The sequence below is a fragment of the Garra rufa genome, chromosome 1 (assembly GCF_049309525.1).
Source record: "Garra rufa chromosome 1, GarRuf1.0, whole genome shotgun sequence".
NCBI lineage: Eukaryota > Metazoa > Chordata > Actinopteri > Cypriniformes > Cyprinidae > Garra > Garra rufa.
Window position 1 is genome coordinate 16554516 of NC_133361.1, and position 15874 is coordinate 16570389.

The following is a 15874-nucleotide window of genomic DNA, read 5'->3' on the forward strand; positions in this document are numbered from 1 at the left end:
TATCAAGTGCTTCTTCAGATCCTAATTAGTTGATTCAGGTGTGTTTAATCAGGGTTGGAGCTGAAAAACATCACAATAATCCACAAATACTCCACACCACTCCAGACCATCAATTCACAACTTGTGAAACCAAAATCAGAAAGTCACGGAATGCTACATTTCTCCAAAACTGATGAAGAAACAAACTAATCTACATCTTGAATGGTCTGAGGGTGAGTAAATTGTCAGCAAACATTCATTTTTGGGTGAACTGTTCCTTTAAAGTGTGCATTTATCCATATAAAGCCACAGGACTTGTGGTCTCTGCTGTCCTCAGATGGTAATGGCTGCAACACCTAGTGATGCAAAGCAGAGAAGTGAGTTATTACTGTATCAAGGTGTTCTAAAGAAAGAGATGATCTATGTTCTGAATATAAACATGATCTAATTTATGATCACTACTTTAATGTCATGCATTTTTAATCTCAGCTCCAAATTTGACTAGGTTAAACTGAGCGACTACATTCCGAAATGACAGTGGAAACCGTCCCGTGATGCTTCACAGGGTCTGTAAGGCTCCGCCCACAATGCCCCGCCCACAAATCAGAACGACAGTGTAACGCTCAGGTATTTTGGCCGGGAACGTTTCCCAGAAGCCATCCAACCACTGTATTTACAGACAACATTGCACAGGAACTGAACTGAGTTCAGATATCAGAAAAACAGACTGAGCAAACCAAAAGTACATTGAGGAGTTAAAAAAAATTAAATAAAAAACATCTGTATGTAGAAAAAAAAATTACTGTATTTTTACTGCTTCTCCAACTGTAAAAAATAAATTTAGGTTAACAACTGAAAATTATTACAGAACTACATTTACCTAAAACTGAGCTTTGGTATCAGAGTGAAAGACTGGGGTACCCTAGCAATGCCCTAACAACCATCTATAACACCCAGCAACTGCCTAGCTACCACCAAAAACATCCTACCAACCATATAGCAATGACTTAGCAGCTGCCAAGAAACCACCCAGAACTAGCAACTACCTAACAATGCCCCAGCATTTTTAACACCTATAGGTGTCACAATCTCCAGCTGATGTGCCCATGAGCTCCTCTAAAGCAGTGGTTTTCAAACCTGTCCTGGAGGCACCCCTGCCCTCCACATTTTGCATGTCTCCTTCATCTAACACACCTGATTCAAGTCTTCAGTTCATTAGTAAAGACCGCAAGACCTGAGTTGGGTGTGTCTAATAAGACAGACATACAAAATGTGCAGGGCAGGGGTGCCTCCAGGACAGGTTTGAAAACCACTGCTCTAGGGCATTCTATCCCATACTTTTGCCACCCAATCCTGGACTCATCCCAAAATGACCGCCAACCCAGAGGCTCTTTACAAGATGGCTACCAGCCCAGAGTCTCTTCACAAGTGGCTGCCACTTCAGAGCTTCTTCACAAGTCGGTTGCCACGCCAGAGCCTCCAGCCCTAATGGCCACCATGCCAGAACCTCTAGTTATCACGGATGCTACGCCAGAGTCTTCAGCCCTCATGGATGTCACGCCACAGTTTTCAACCATCAGGGATGCAACTCCCGTGTTCCCAGTCATTGTTAATGTTGCATTTGAAGACACTAAAGCATTCCAAAGACATTTGGGGCTTCTAGTTAGTCAGATCCGCTGCTGGTTTCACCCAGAGCAGCTTTCCCTGTCCTCTGGGCTAGCTGTAATGATGGTAGCCATCCTGTGTGTTTGGGCTACACACTGCTCTACTACTTCTCCAGAGCTTGCTCCAGCCCATTAGCCCACTCCAGTTCCTTCTGAGGTGGCGGCTCCCAGTGCAGAACCTATTGAGGTGGTGGTCTGCTTTAGCTCCTCTCAGGGCGGTGGCGCTGACTTCTAAAAATCTGTGCGTGTCCTGTAATGACCAAGGAGGTTGTGTCTGTACTCACTACCTGTCCTGCCATGGCCAAGGAGGCCATCTCTGTATTCTCAGCTTGTCCATTCCTGAACTCTTTGTTTGCCCTGTCATGGCCAATGATACCACCTTTGAACTGTCCATCTGTCCTGTTACGGAAGCAGATGCCATCGTTAACCTCTCTGTGCTCTCTATTACAGTCCCGCTTTATCTGCCTTGGTGGTTCCCTGCACCATCTGCTCAAATGCAGTGGACCTCAGCTCCACCCTGGTGGTCATCAGCTCTGCCCTAGCTCCCTGCTATGCCAGCTTCACCCTGGGTTCCACCCAGCTCTGCCTCAGTCTCCAGGTACTTTTCCAGCACATGGTCCTGGCCCTCCATCCCTCCCCCTGTTCTGCCTGCCTCCTGGACTTCTATGACCCATTTGGGGGGGGGGGGGGGGTCACAAGCTGGAGTGCCCGTAAGCTTACCAAACTGGTGTCTATAAAAGTTCACATTGGTGTTGCAGATGAAATATAAGACAGATAACATTAAATAAATATTTTTTTACCAGGTTAAATGTTGATTATTAGTAACTTAATCCCCTTTTTCTAAACCTCTCCAACTGTCAAGCACATCCACCATGCTTGTAGTTTTTTAGCGCGTTTTATTCATGTTTAGTGTTCGGGACCGAATCCATTAGAGTGTGCACAGATCCACACTTCAAATATCGACCTGAAATAGTAGACCATCCGGTGACTTTTGGCATACTCTTTTTAGCATACTATGCTTTGGGAAACACTTATTGTAATCTCACATACTATTTAGAATGGATAGTATGAACATTGTTTTGCTGTAGCTGACATTTTCTATCAGTTTCCTTGTTTCCTGTTTGCCTTGACTTTGTGTTTTTTAACTTTGGATTGTTCCCTGATTTCTGTGATCGTTTGCTGCCTGTCCTGACCTTCGCCTGTTTGTTGGATTACTCTGTAATATAAAAAGCCTTATGATTTCCATGATGCAGAAAACGCAAAAAAAAAAAAAAGACATTGACAACAGAATTTCTGAAAAATGTAAAACTATAAAAATTATAGGACCCAATTATTATCCGTTTTTTCCTGAATTCAAATTATTGTCAACATTGAGTTAAAACAGCATTAAAAAAATAAAGCAAATTTCTAAGGACCATAGGCCTAGCAACTGCCTTAGCACCACCTAAAACACCCTAGCAGAATAGCAAACACAATGCTTCAGGTAAATACAACAAAACCCCGGAAACAAGCTCCAAATATCAGAGCTTGTTTTACTGTGTATTATGTCGTGTATCGTGGGTTTTGTGTGAGGAGGATCAGATTTCAAGAGATCTAAACGATTGCTAGTCCGCATGTCTTGCTGAGTGAAAACTACACCTGAGTCTCTAAACATCTCACAACTGATCAATGAAAGACGCATGTGGACGAGAGACACTAAACACGAGAGAGAGAGAGAGAGAGAGAGAGAGACAGGAAGTCATTAGTGAGCGTTGAGTGGACTGATCCATTTCTCTTAGTGCTTTTGGCAGAAACAACGGACAACTTAAATGTAATAAAAACTGAATTAGAAGAAGGACTCTTACTGCTGAGAAAGACAAAAATTCTGGGAACGGATCTTAGAAAACCGACAAAATCACACTAAAAAAGCTCCAAATACTATACAATGTTTGTTTAAGTTTACTAAAGCTTCAAACCTTTTAATTATTTTAATGTCGATGTGAATGGCAAATGCATTTCACTTCCATAATGTGACATACTTCAGAACAAAACCATATATTTGCTGAAGAAAATACAGACAGGACTTGATTTGAATCGATTCAATGGTGAAACATCTCTTTGTGAGAGCTGGTTGAAACAAAAATTAGATTAAAAAGACAAATATTTATTTTTTTCTGATGAATCAATAACAATAAGACTTCTCTCTCAATACAGCTTTAATGAAGTCCATTTTGATTTGACTTTCAAACATTTAAGATCTAAACTGGTTTTCAGCTGAAGCTTCAATGACATCTTGTTTCTGACACAGGCCATCAGCCACTGCTTCAGAAGCAATCAGACACAATCACGACTGTCTGTGAAATCACATGGACATTTCAGATGAAACCCTGCTGAACACAGATGTATTATTCAGAGTCACTTCAGAATGAATAATGTGTTCGCGCCACTGTGAGCATCTGCATTCATACACATACACGTCTGAAAAGCTTCAGGTCTTTCTTTACTTTTTTAAAAATTATATTTATTAGTGACTCAACTACTAATTCATACATTTTTGTACTCAAATCATTTAAATCAGTTTTAAATAATTGTAGATGTGCACCCATTTAACACTACAAATTTCAGAAATATTTTAAATAGGTTCTATAAAAAAAGCACAAATGTCAGATATGTTAAAAACTGAAAATATTTGCAGATTAATAGCTCATATTGCGTCTCTTTTGCCAAATTCCTTTCTGATATTATTCTTGAGGATGTCATGCAAAAAGCACTGTAAACATTAAACAAGCGCACTCGAGACTCAAAAATAGCCAGAGAGCAAAACTTATTTTGTTGAGCTTGAGCTCTTTTTAGAAAGCTGAGGAATCTTTGGATAAAAAAAAGGAGGGCAGACAGAAGCTATGCTCAAACTTGTGCAAAACTGATTGCATACCGTGCATTTATGTATACTGGCACTTCCATCTAGCATTTTACCCTAAAATCTGCATATAAATACATGGAAGGAAAAACATATAAAAACATGGGTTCATCCTGAAGCCTTCACACAAACTGAGGTGGTACAGCATCTAACATAATTTCCTGTGTGTACAGGGTCTATCCTATGGGTTATGGTTAGAGTAGGGTTATAACCATAATGACGGATCACTTGCTAATAGACTGTCTGTATGTTTCTAGACTTTGTCAGGATTTACCGCAGGACAGAAAGGGATAATGATTCACCGAATTCTATTAAAAGAAAAGCTGATTACATTTACATCATCTCTGACCCAGATCATGATGAATATTTGCTTTAAATGATGCTTTTACTTTGTTGTCGTCTGTTGTCACCATTGAGATTATTTTTTTTAAGGGACTGGTCACCCAAAAAGTACAATTCTGTCCTTTGCTCACATTTATGTTGCACCAAACCTGTATGGCTGTTCATTTTGTGAATCAGCAAAGGACATTTTCTTCATATTCAAACTTAAGTTGAACCTGGACATGTCTAGTGCACATTAGTCATAGTGACTACTGTTATACTTTTTTTAAGGTGCTTGTTTGTCATTTTAGGAGCCTGACAGTTGCCAGCCACCATTCACGTTTTGCTGAATAGAAAAACAACAACATGAACATATTTTTTTAATCCCAAAGAGGCTTTTTTTTTTTTTTTTTACTATTTTGCTTCCATAATATGTCTTCTTTCAGACTAGTAGAAAAATGATTTGTTGCATTACACTTCATTTATTTTCATCTGTAGAATTCAATTCCAAAGTCGGTTTTCTCAAAATGAGGTTGTTTCTTCACTTCAGCAGCACTTGCAGTTTTATTCTTATCTGTGCTCTAAAGATGTTTTATAGAAGGGTTTGTTCATATGTCATTTGCTTGAGTTTATTGCTGCACTTCATCTATTTCCATCTGTAGATTTCAATTCCAATACATCTTTAAAGCTGGTTTCTTAAAATGGGTTTGTTTCTCCACTTCAGCAGCAGTTACATACACCAAACTTAACAGTTTTATTCCAATCTATGCTCTTAAGATTTTTTTATAGAAGGGTTTGTTCATATATCATTCGCTTGAGTTTATTGCTGCACTTCATCTATTTGCATCTGTAGATTTCAATTCCAATACATATCTTTAAAGCTGGTTTCTTAAAATTGGTTTGTTTCTCCACTTCAGCAGCAGTTACATACACCTGATTTGACAGTTATATTGCTATTTATGTTCTGAAGATTTTTATAGAGGGGTTTGTTCATGTATCATTCCCTTGAGTTTATTATTGTACTTTATATTTGCGTCTGTAGATTTTAATTCCAGTACATATCTTTAAAGCTCATTTTCTCAAAATGAGTTTGTTTCTCTACCTCAGCAGCACTTACATACACCAAACTTAACAGTTTTTTTTCCCTATTTTTGTTCTGAAGATTATTATAGATGGATTTGTTAATATATCTTTCACTTAAGTTTATTGATGCACTTTATCTATTTCCATCTGTAGATTTCAATTCTAATACATATCTTTAAAATCGGTTTCTCCAAATTAGTTTTTTCTCCACTTCAGCAGCACTTACAAACACCAAATTTGACAGTTTTATTCCTATTTTTGTTCTGAAGATTTTTATAGAGGAGTTTGTTCATATTTCATTCTCTTGAGTTTTTTGTTGCACTTTATCTATTTGTGTCTGTAGATTTCAATTACAGTAAATATATTTAAAGGTTATTTTCTCAAAATGAGTTTTTCTCCACTTCAGCAGCACTTACATGCATCAAACTTAGACGTTATATTCCTATATATGTTCTGAAGATTTTTAAAGGTGATTTGTTCATATATCATTTGATTGAATATATTGTTGCACTTTATCTATTTCCGTCTGTAGATTTCGATTCTAATACATATCTTTAAAGTTGATTTCTCAAAATGAGTTTGTTTCTCCACTTCAGCAGGAGTTACATACATCAGACTTAACAGTTTTATTCCTATCTCTATTCTGAAGGTTTTTACAGAAGAGTTTGTTCATGTATCATTTGCAGTGATTTATATAGCATTTTAATCCTGAAACATAGTAAAAATGCTGACAATTTTTCTGATTTATAGCTAAATAGAATCTAAAATCCTCTGCAGTCAAAACATTTTACTGTAATATGTCAACTTTGAACATGGATTTATCCAATGGTCAGATTTATTCAAATTTGTGCATATTTAATTAAAGCCTCCTTTGCATATTTAAACACAGCATGTCAGAAAACAATCGTCTTATACTGTGATTAATCGGCTGGAGATATATGATGACCTCTAATAGTTCATTTTTAGTGCCTTGCCTTGAAAGGCAGCAGTCTATAAGTCTACTTTATCAACTGGCACCAACACCAACCTAGGGTAAAGTTGCGGAGGAAGAAAATTTGCATCAAGGTTTCATGCGCAAATCTACAACATTGGTTCCAAATGAAGTGGTCAAAATGTGCTCAAGTGTTGTCAAAACATCACTGTCTCTCATTACGATTCGATGGCGCTCATGTTTCTCTTGTAATGTAAACAGATGGTGGTAAATTTCACCATAAGGGCCCTTCAAGCCATCTCAAGTCGTTTCTCTCCAGTCGCAATGGACAGAAAGCTCGTAACGGGAGTGCTCGCATTACCACCGGTGACACTCACTGAGCCCGAGGGCATTAGGGCGGGTTTCTGCTCTCCTCGCAGAAGAAAAACATTTGGACAATTGTTTTAGCAAACGACCCACAGCGGGTTATTGATTTTGTGCAGTGAGCTTTAATGCATCTAATGGGCTGCAAAAGCAGCGGGTGAAGAGGGACACGGCCAGGCTAAAAGGATCATGGGACGGATATTTCTCCAGCGAGCGAGCAGTTAGACAAACACCTTGCAGATAAATCCCAGAAACATAACCAAGTACACAAAGGCAGACATGATTGCAAGCAATGTGCCTTTTAACATACTTGACCTTCCTGTAATGTTGGGGTCAATTTGACACTCTTAAAAATAAAGGTGCTTGAAAAGGTTGTTCACAGTGATGCCATAGAAGAACCATTTTTGGTTCCACAAAGAACCATTCAGTCAAAGGTTCTTTAAAGAACCATCTCTTTCTTACCTTTTTATAATCTGAAGAACCTTCTTTCGCCACAAAGAACCTTTTGTGAAACAGAAAGTTTCTTCTGATGTTAAAGGTTTTTATGGAACCATTTAAACAAAAAAAAAGTTATTCTATGGCATTGTGAAGTACATTTATTTTTAAGAGTGTATTTGTCTTTCATAGTCTAAAAGTCTGAAATAATGTTTGTTTTTTGGATCTCAAATAATAGCCAGTTGCACCACTGAGAAGTGTAAGAAACCCATTTTACCCTCACAAGGGTTTGAGAACCAGACATAAAAGCAGAGCCTATTTACACCAAATACAAATAGCTATAAATACTATTGACACCAAGTATGTTAAATGCCATTTATACTTATGTGTAGCTAATTGTGTGCAAATAGTGACTACACTCTGTTTCACAAAAGGTTCTTTGTGGCAATTACGTTTTTTCAGATTATAAAAAAGTAAGCAAGAAATGGTTCTTTAAAGAACCTTTGACTGAATGGTTCTTTGTGGAACCAAAAATGGTTTTTCTATGGCATCGCTTGAATAACCTTTTGAAGCACCTTTATTTTTAAGAGTGTAGTCAATTAAAAAAAAAAAAATCATGAAAATATTTTTGTCTGTGCAGCCAATTTTTAACAAAATATCCGGGTCGGCACCAGGGTGTTTCAGGTGGTAAGCGTGCAATCACGTGCAGTCGCTGATGCTCGCGAAAGCGTGCAATTGCTATTGTATGCACGTTTTTTTTTTTTGCTTTCACTTTTTTTTTTTTCAAAATTGATCATGTTCAGTAGGGAGGGGAAAGAAGAGAAAGATCCGAGTCAAGCTGAGCTCCTAAATTCATAATTTCTCATTATTTTAGTCTAGTCTAGTTGATTTTTGGCACATTGTATGAACCCAATGGAGGTCAATTTAACCTACAATGTCAGATTATTAAAGGGGCCATCGGATGCCCATTTTCCAGAAGTTAGTATGATTCTTTAGGGTCTTAATGAGCCTATAACATATTTATATGTTATATATAACATACTAAATACACTCTTTTTACCTTGTCAAACTCAGCCCTTTTTAGAGTGAGCCATTCTGTTGCATGTTCCTTTAAATGTTAAAGGAACACTCCACTTTTTTCGGAAATAGGCTCATTCTCCAACTCCCCCCGAGTTAATAAGTTGATTTTTACCGTTTTGAAATCCATTCAGTCGTTCTCCTGTTCTGGCGATATCACTTTTAGCATAGCTTAGCATAGATCATTGAATCCTATTAGACCAATAGCATCACGTTCAAAAATTACCAACGAGTTTCCATATTTGTTGTATTTAAAACTTGACTCTTCTGTAGTTATATCGTGTACTAAGACCGATGGAAATGCAAAGCTGCGAGTTTCTAGGCTGATAAGATTAGGAACTACACTCCCATTCCGGCGTAATAGTCAAGGAAGTTTGCTGCTGTAATATGGCCGAAGCAGGCGGAGTATTATCAGAAATGAGTTCCCAGCTAGTTTAGCATTTGCACATGTGCTGCGTGGTATTACTGCTCCTGCTTCAGCCATATTACGGCAGCAAACTTCCTTGACTATTACGCCGGAATGGGAGAGTAGTTCCTAATCTTATCAGCCTAGAAAATTGAAGCTTCGCATTTCCACCGGTCTTAGTACACAACTACAGTATAACTACAGAAGAGTCAAGTTTTAAATAGGACAAATATCGAAACTCGTAGGTCATTTTTGAATGTGATGCTATTGGTCTAATAGGATTCAATGATCTATGCTAAGCTATGCTAAAAGTGATATCGCCAGAGCAGGAGAACAGCTGAATGGATTTCAAAACGGTAAAACTCAACTTATTAACTCGGGGGGAGTTGGAGAATGAGCCTATTTCCAAAAAAAGTGGAGTGTTCCTTTAATGAGCTCTGCTCGCCCCACCCCTCTCTGCCGTGGGATGATGAGCCGTAGTGTTTACCTCAACCAAATTTAGCAGCGTTTAGCTGTGAAACTTGCTAACTAGCACATCATTCAGAAAGGCAATTTGCAAAGATGCATAAAAAACACTTCTGCTGTGGGTGAAGCTGCATCATGAATGATTTGCACAAGGCATATGTAGATCGGGATCAGCGCTTTCCTTTTGAAAAAACGAAAGTAACATTAATCCTCTGCTTCTTCAGCAGCTCAGATGTCGGAAGTAAATGACGACTGCTATGTTCATCATTACATCCAACAACAGAACACCTCAACTGTTCAACCTGAGACATTCTTGTCAGTCACACAATGGCGATCGGAGTCGGACTGTTTCAGCTCGGTGAGGGCGGGTCTAAGGTAAGGCGCTCATGTCAGTCAACTATCGTGGGAGCGTCCTCTGTTGGTGTGTCATCACACAGACAAGAAGCTGAGAATGACCTGATTTTAAAAAGGGGATATTACTTTTAAAGATAAAATAAATAAAAATACCACTGGGTGGATTTTTATCATTGTAGGATGTTTGTGTACACAAACTGCCAACACACAATGTTCAAACGTGTAAAAGTGAGATTTTTTAACACAACATGCGATTAAGCTATGCTCGCTATAGCACCTCCTGTGGCAACATATGTACTTGCATTTCAAATTGCACTCAGAATGCAACCATGACAAAATAATGCACTAGTATATCTAAAAACATTTGCAATCATCCTGAATGAAGTATCTTTTTTCTTTTACCCCTGACCATCAGTTCAGTTTAAAATTTGTGCTGAAACAGTACAAATGAGTGCAAAACCTCACTGGTAGACGTACCGTACTGACAGAGAACAGCTGAGCCAGCCAGCTGATACAGTTTCTCGTCTATGGTACAGCAAGATGGGCTCAGAAAAGCTGTTTAATTTTTAATTCTTCCCTGGATGAAGCTGAAACATCAATGCTACAGCGGGCCCTGATTTTCTGTTGCATGTAGCAATAAGAGTCCTAGACTGCTTGGGTGTCTGCTTTAATGTGCATCTGTGAGATTTTTAGACCTTTTTTATGGTCAACCGATTATTACCATTACAAAAGCTTTTTAATTCTCATTATAGAGGCCATTTGTGACCCTGGACCACAAAACCAGTAGCAATAGCCAGCAATACATTGTATGGGTCAAAATTATCTATTTTTCTTTTATGCCAAAAATCATTAGGATATTAAGGAAAGATCATGTTCCATGAAGATATTTTGTACATTTCCTACCATAAATATAGTAAAACTTAAGTTGTGATTAGTAATATGCATTGCTAAGAACTTCATTTGGAAAACTTTAAAGGTGATTTTCTCAATATTTTGATTTTTCCCCCCCCCAGATTCCAGATTTTTAACTAGTTGTATCTCGGCCAAATATTGTCCTATCCTAACACATACATCAATAGAAGGCTTATGTATTCAGCTTTCAGATGATGTTTAGATCTCAATTTTAAAAAATTGGCTCGTCAGGTTTTGATTCAAAACAAAACAAAAATATGTATGCCCCTATAAACAACAACATCATTATAAAAACATCAATATGTGGTCTATTGTCCTTAAAGAGAAAGACTGGTTTATTTGTCAGCATTCAGAGTGCAACAGCATATAGATGACCTCAAGTATAACAAAAATGGGGGGAAAAGTCACTAAACTCCAGTTTTAATTTTAAGGGTTTATATCTGGCTCTTATATATCTTGTATTTTTCCTTGAACAGTCCAACATCAAACATGTTAAATCCAAAGCTTTCTGCAAAACAGATAATCACCAGAGAGAAACCAATTCAATTATTGCCGGGATATTCTCCTGAAACTCTAGACATGCTGACAGACCATCAGTACTACAGTTATATTTACAGGAATCATGTACACAAGACTGAAACAGCTGCTGACCGCTGGTCGCCTTGTGTACCAGCACTTCAAATGACAAACCTGCTAGAACAAAGGTTATGAAAACAGCAAATCTAGGTAATTTACCCAGCAATAGGATTACACTGCCATTCAAATGCTATAAGAGAAATCATTTTCAGAGAGCTCATTGTATAATCGCAACCCTGTAGCAAATCCTCAAAAAGGTGACTGAGGGCAAAGGGGAGTTCATCTAACGTTCACCCACGTCTGTTTACCCTTATTTACAGTCTATAATCCAACGCAAGTACTCTACAGGCCTGTTCACTCCAACAACAAAAAATATATGTGACCCTGGACCACAAAACCAGTCCAAGGGTCTATTTTTTAAATGTGAGATTTATACATCATCTAAATAAATAAGCTTTCCATTGATGTATGGTTTGTTAGGATAAAACAATATTTGGCCGAGATACAACATTTGAAAATCTGGAATCTGAGAGTGCAAAAAAAAAACAAAAAAAAAAAACATCGAAATATTGAGAAAATCGACTTTAAAGCTGTCCAAATGAAGTTCTTAGCCATGCATATTACTAATCAGAAATTAAGTTTTAATATGTTTACGGTAAGACATTTACAAAATAGCTTCATGGAACATGATCTTTACTTAATATCCTAATGATCTTAAAAGAAAAATCGATCATTTTGACCCATACAATGTATTGGCTATTGCCACAAATATCGGGTATTTGCTACTTATATATGTTTTTTTTTTTTTTGTGGTCCAGAGTCACATAACCGTCTACACCGCGATATAGCCTTCTCTAGTTTGTCTTTGGGCGCTTACTCTAATATTTCCTGGAGTAAAAAGTGCGATAATCCTCGTTACCTGTACTGAGTTAGCAAGAGAGAGCAGAATATGTTCATTCTATCTGTTCAGTGTCATTTTACATAAGTATTCAAGTAGCTTTTAAGACACACAAACACACACACACACACACACACACACACACACACACACACACACACACACACACACACACACACACACACACACACACACACACACACACACACACTAATAAAGAATAGATTATGTGAAGTGCATTAGAGCATCGCGGCTCATTCACAGCGACAGATGGTCTAAACTTACACGCATGGAGCCGGTTTTGTTGATGGCCATCTCAGGTGACAGGGAGCGGAGATGCCGATGCTTCTCACCTGAGCAGCTTCAGTTTCACCAGCGACGCATCATAACGGCAGTGAAGCGTTAAATACCCCGATACCGTGATGAAGCAGATGCGATGAACTGCGTCCTGTTGCGCTGCTGTGCTTGGTCATAAAGATCAAATCCACGGGGCCATTTCTAAGAAAAATAAGCACGTGAACTCCCTTGGTAAAGCAGAGAAACGAGTTTTATTAGTCGCCCAGTTTACATCGGATCGCGTTGCAGCATTGTGAATAAAGGGAAGTTGTTTTCCCTGCGTCTGGGACAGATATTCATCCCAAGTCCAAAATTAGACTCTAAAGTACATCTTCGGACTCAAAATCCAAACATGACTGAACGATCCCGGTCCAGTTCACTACTCAAAGAGGTTCATCAGGAGCGTCCTGCCGCCGTCATTCTGTGATGAGACTAAATAAGCACGCGCAGCAACCGTCACCCGGTGATCTCGAGCTCCGGTGGCGCGCTCCCTGGCGCTCGACCAGCCGCCTGCGCGCAACATTGCGCGGTCATGTGATGGACGTTTGTGTCCGCTGTAGAACAGAGCGCTTTCGTTTTCACTTTAATCGTCTAACCACACGTGTTGAACTTTATGCGAAGTGAAATTCACATTGGTGCTCTAGGAACATAATCTGGTTAACAATGACTTGACATGGGATACTGTTTACAAAATAAATTAAATTATGTTGTATCATCCTATAAAATCAGGTTGAAATGCGCCTGTTCAAGTAGACAAGTTATAGACTTTTCCATTTCTGCTATCAGGGTTTTAGACTCTGTAAATCTGAGCTGTAATGTTGTGTATTACCGCATTCTGCAAATTCATCCAAGACTGCAGCAGAGATAATGATGTATTGCACGCAATTACGGTTAATCTGTCACACTCAATAATAAGCGTTTACTTGTGGGTTCAAGTTGGAAAATGCGCCCCCATGTGCTCGTAAAAAATATATATATATATATATATATATTTATTTGATTTATTTTTTATTTATTTATTTATTTTTTTTGTAAAGGAGCTTTAAAAAATATTCATATCAAACGGTGCCGTTAAGTTTTTTTCAGTCACTATAATCACATTTTCAAAATATTGGAAACGTTAGGCTACTATTTATTTTCTAATTTATTATTATTTGCGTTTCTAATTTATTATTATTTTCGTGCGTGAATTATACTTAATAGCACAAAATACAGTCAAAACTAAACATTATTTTATCAGTCAGATTTAAATGTGACCCTGGACGACAAAACCAGTCATAAGTAGCACGGGTATTGTAGCAATGGCCAAAAATACACTGTGGGTCCATGTTCCATGAAGATATTTCCTACCGTAAATGTCAAAACTTATTTTTTGATTAGTAATATGCATTGCTAAGAACTTCATTTGGACAACTTTAAAGGCGATGTTCTGAATGTTTAGATTTGTTGCACCCTCAGATTCCAGATTTTCAAATAGTAGGCTATCTCGGCCAAATATTGTCCTATCCCAACAAACCATACATCAATGTAAATATTATTTATTATGTGTAAATCTCAATTAAAACAAATGACAAATGTGGTCCAGAGTCACAAATGTAATTTAAAATTACTTTAAAATTCTGCAGTTCAATCTGAAACTTGAATATCCAAAAACGTACGTTTGTATAATAAAATGTAGTTAATAAAACCAAGCATGCGTATTATTACATTTGTTTAAAACATTAAATAGTCTAATAACTATATAAAATACATCAAACATGATTTACTGAATAATAGCCGCTTTTCCTCTGTCGGGCCAGTGCGAGCCAGTGCTAAGAGCGTGCCGGGCGGGGCCAATGGCCTCGAGTCGCAAGCACTAAGGCCAAAAGTAAGCTGCGTTTCCACTATCGAGCCAGTAGCCTCGCTGTGCAAACCTAAAGCCCGCCCTTTACACACCTCATTGGATCAAACGTCACGAAACCCCTCCCCTTTCAGCGGGGAGATTGAAAGTTTTAGTCAGGTGGCCACCATAGTGTGATTATCAAACGAACAAAATGGAGAGAGCGAAAGCGGCTGTTTGTTTGCTCCTTTCGGTGTTTTCTTGGTGGAAGATGAGGCAGCGAAACCCAGATGCGAAGATGGAAGCTTATGTTAGCTGCAAGGCGAAAAAAAGAACAATACAGCGACGTGGAAACCGGATACAGCGAATGCAGAAACGCCTTGTAATGTTAGTTGGTGATGTCTGTTCTGATGCAAGAAATGCTCTGCAACAGTTGTTAATGCAGCAGCAATATTTGTAATATATTACATTAATAAATCACGTGAAAAGAAGCTTTGTTTTTATGACCTACACACAAATCTTTCGTCTAACTTTGTATCACAACAAAATGTTGCATAACCTACTACACACTACTGCAAAAAATAACGACAACTTTGTACTTCTAGTATAATCTTTTATGCCTTTATTTAGGTACAAATACAGTGTTAATATGTTATCAAGGTGTGTTGGTGAGTTTTTGGGAGGTTTCTTTGGACGATGTAAATCAACTTATAAATCAGATCTCATTTTATAGGATCGTACTTGCATTTGTCCAAATTTAAATAAGAGTATACTCATCAGACATGCGTTTAAATAATGTTTTCATCACATAGTTGTCAGTAACAACAGTTAATGGTGCAACTATTATTAATATAGGACCTGATTTACACATGACAAAAAAGGTGCTCCATCAGATAACCATTTAAGTAATGTGCCCATCAAAACGGCATAATTTCCATATCAATATCTGCCTAATGTGTCTTCTGCATGGGAACCGCTTTGTCCATTTTGTGTTTTTATGGCTTTGTGCTGCGCCCGCAATTTCTTCTTGTCTCGAACTTAACTGGATATTTTGCGAGTTATTTTGGATAACTTTGCGAGTTCAGCAACGATCATGTCTTCGTTTCTGCAGACGCCGTCAAACTGGCGTTGTTCATTGTCCTCGGCCCAAATACTCAGAAGAGCCCTGGTATCTTCCACAGACCAGTACTGTCGATTCTCCATTTTAAAGTGTTTGAGTTCTTTGCACGACGTAATACAGCGAAATGCGCATCTTACCGCAGACACACGTTTACCTGACTGCACGCTTATCGAAACTTTGCATGAACTCCGCCTTTCACTTTGACCACGCCTCAAGCCCCAGCTGGCCTGCTTTGGCCC